At 40.7% G+C, this 2,659-nt stretch overlaps 1 non-coding gene across 1 annotated transcript; it reads left to right on the top strand.

Moving 5' to 3' along the window:
* The first annotated feature begins 1,752 nt into the window (after positions 1-1,752).
* LOC141635015 (small nucleolar RNA R71) lies at positions 1,753-1,859 on the top strand. The gene has a single exon (XR_012539725.1). It is a non-coding gene; the product is annotated as a small nucleolar RNA R71 (small nucleolar RNA).
* Positions 1,860-2,659: the final 800 nt, after the last annotated feature.

Below are 2,659 nucleotides of genomic sequence, written 5' to 3'. Positions count from 1 at the left end.
GAATTCCGACTTCTTCCTATCATCCTTCCGGCTACAATGATCAGCCATAAAACATGGTTCATGCAAACTGGAAGCTCTCATGGTCTTGTCAATATTGAAAGTTATGCTCTCATCTCCCACTTCTAGAGTGAGCTCTCCATGCTTCACATCTATCACCGCACCCGCGGTGTGCTAGAAAGGTCTACCTAGAATGATTGGAATGTTGGAGTCTTCTTCCATGTCAGCAATGACAAAGTCCACCGGGATGAAAAAGTTCCCAACTCTTACGGGAACATCTTCCCATATCCCCAATGGTGTCTTCGTCGATCTATCGGCCATTTGGAGTGTGATATTTGTGCATTTAAGCTCTCCCATCCCTAACCTTTTACTCATCGAGTACGGCATAAAACTCACACTAGCCGCTAGATCACATAAGGCTTTGTTGATCGTGGTGTCGCCAATGGTACACGGTATTGAGAAGCTTCCCGTATCTTTAAGTTTTGGAGGTGAACTCCCTTGAAGTATTGCACTACTCGCCTTAGTGAAGGCGATAGTCTCAAGTTTCCGGATCGACTTCTTCTTCGTAAGGATGTCTTTCATGTATTTTGCATAGGCCGGCACGTGATTGATTAATTCCGTGAAAGGAATTGAGACTTCCAAATTCTTCACAATCTCCATAAATTTTCCATGTTGGTCATCAAATTTGGGCTTGGCTTGACGACTCAGAAAAGGAAGTCTAATCACAATGGGCTCCTTATCCTTGGCCTTGTCTTAATTTATCTTTGAAACTTCTTCTTTTGATGGTTCTCCATCCTTGGAGTTTTGCACAATTTCTTCTTTGTTACTAGCTTCCACAACTTCATCCTCAACTTGCTTCTCCGGTGCTTCATAACTTGTACCACTTCTCAAGTGAATAGCACTAACCGTTTCATGTCTCGGGGGATTACCTTGAGGCAGTAATTGCCCCTTTTGTCTTTGTGAGCTTGAAGATGCTAGTTGAGTTAATTGGGTTTCCAACATTTTGGTGTGGGCTAGGATGTTGTTGATGGTGATTTCCTTTGCTTGACTATCCTTTTGCATTTGAGTGAAAAACTCTTGTTGATTCTTTTGCAATTGGAGGACCGCTTTTTGAACATCAAAACCTTGGTTATTTTGTTGATTGTATGGAGTTTGATTTTGGTAACCTTGGTTTTGGTTGTGAAAGGGTCTTTGATTTTGGTTTTTCATGGGAGAAGGGGTGTATGTTGGTTGAGGGTTTTGAACATTTTGGCTTTTGTATGAGAGATTTGGGTGGAATTTGGTGTTTTCATTGTAATAGTTCGAATAAGGGGTACCACTCTTGTATGCTTGAAAAGCATTCACTTGTTCATTTGTTCCCCTACATTCACTTTGGTCATGTCCCAAAGTTCCACAATTCTCACATATCCCACTTGGGATTAATGAAGATGCCGTCATGGCATAACATGATGCTTTGGTGATTTTGAGGCTTCTTCAAGTCTAGCCATAGCTTTTTCGCACTTCAAATTGATGGTATCAATGTGAGCACTAAGTTGAGCACCCAATTGAGTAATAGATTCCACTTCATGCTTTCCTCCTCTAGTAGACTTGCGAGGTATACTATATTGTGAATTATGGACCGCCATTTCCTCAATCTTGTTCTAAGTTTGATTGTCATCAACTTCGGTGAACATTCCATTTGATCCCATGTTGAGAATGCTTCTTGAGTCTTCATAAAGACCGTTCCAAAATTGTTGTACCAAGAACCACTCGCTAAGTCCATGATGAGGACATGAGCGACAAATTCCTTTGAATCGCTCCCAAATTTCATACTAAGATTCTTCATCTCTTTGCTTAAAGCCCGTAATTTGAGCTCTTAGCATGTTAGTCTTTTCCGGTGGATAGAACTTTTTGTAGAAAGCTAGAGCCAATTTCTTCCAAGAATCAATTCCGAGAGTAGCCTTATCAAGGCCTTTCAACCATTGTTTTGCGGTGCCAATTAGAGAAAAAGGAAATAAGACCCATCGAATTTGGTCTTGAGTTACACCGGTTTGAGAAATCGAATCACAATAGTCGCAAAAAGTCTCCATGTGAGAGTGAGGGTCTTCACTAGGCATCCCCCCAAATTGGCTTCTTTCGACTAATTGGAAAAATGCGGATTTGGCAATGAAATTTCCGGTTAAATGTTGTGGTGTGAGAGTACCATTGGGTAGGTTCTCCTCGGTTGGTACGGAATGTGATGAAAATTTAGGCATTGTGGGTTGATTTTGTGTTGGATTTAGTGTTTGGTTCTCCTCACCTTCTCTTGCAAAAGGGTTGATTAACTCAATAGTGTTTGGTTGAATATCTGCAACCTCACCAATACCTCTCAAAGTTCTCCTAGCAAGTCTTCTATTGGTTGTCAAAGTCCTTTCAATTTCATGATCAAAGGGTAACAAGTTACCTTGTGATCTTCTAGACATGCAAAATATCAAACAACTCGAAAATAATTAGAACAAACCTTGAGAAGTTTTACTTCCCCAAGGCAAAGAAAGACACAACTAATAACAATTTAAGAAAATCTAAATCAAGTTAACACCATCACCGGCAACGGCGCCATTTTTGGTCGGTCTCACATGCAGGTTTAATTTTCGGTACTTGTCGTTAGGAGCACCTAGACCAAAACACAATTTATAACTTCACA

Source organism: Silene latifolia, chromosome Y, assembly GCF_048544455.1.
Source record: "Silene latifolia isolate original U9 population chromosome Y, ASM4854445v1, whole genome shotgun sequence".
Lineage (NCBI taxonomy): Eukaryota > Viridiplantae > Streptophyta > Magnoliopsida > Caryophyllales > Caryophyllaceae > Silene > Silene latifolia.
Note: the sequence above shows the minus strand (reverse complement) of the source record. Positions and strands in the feature narration are given on the sequence as shown.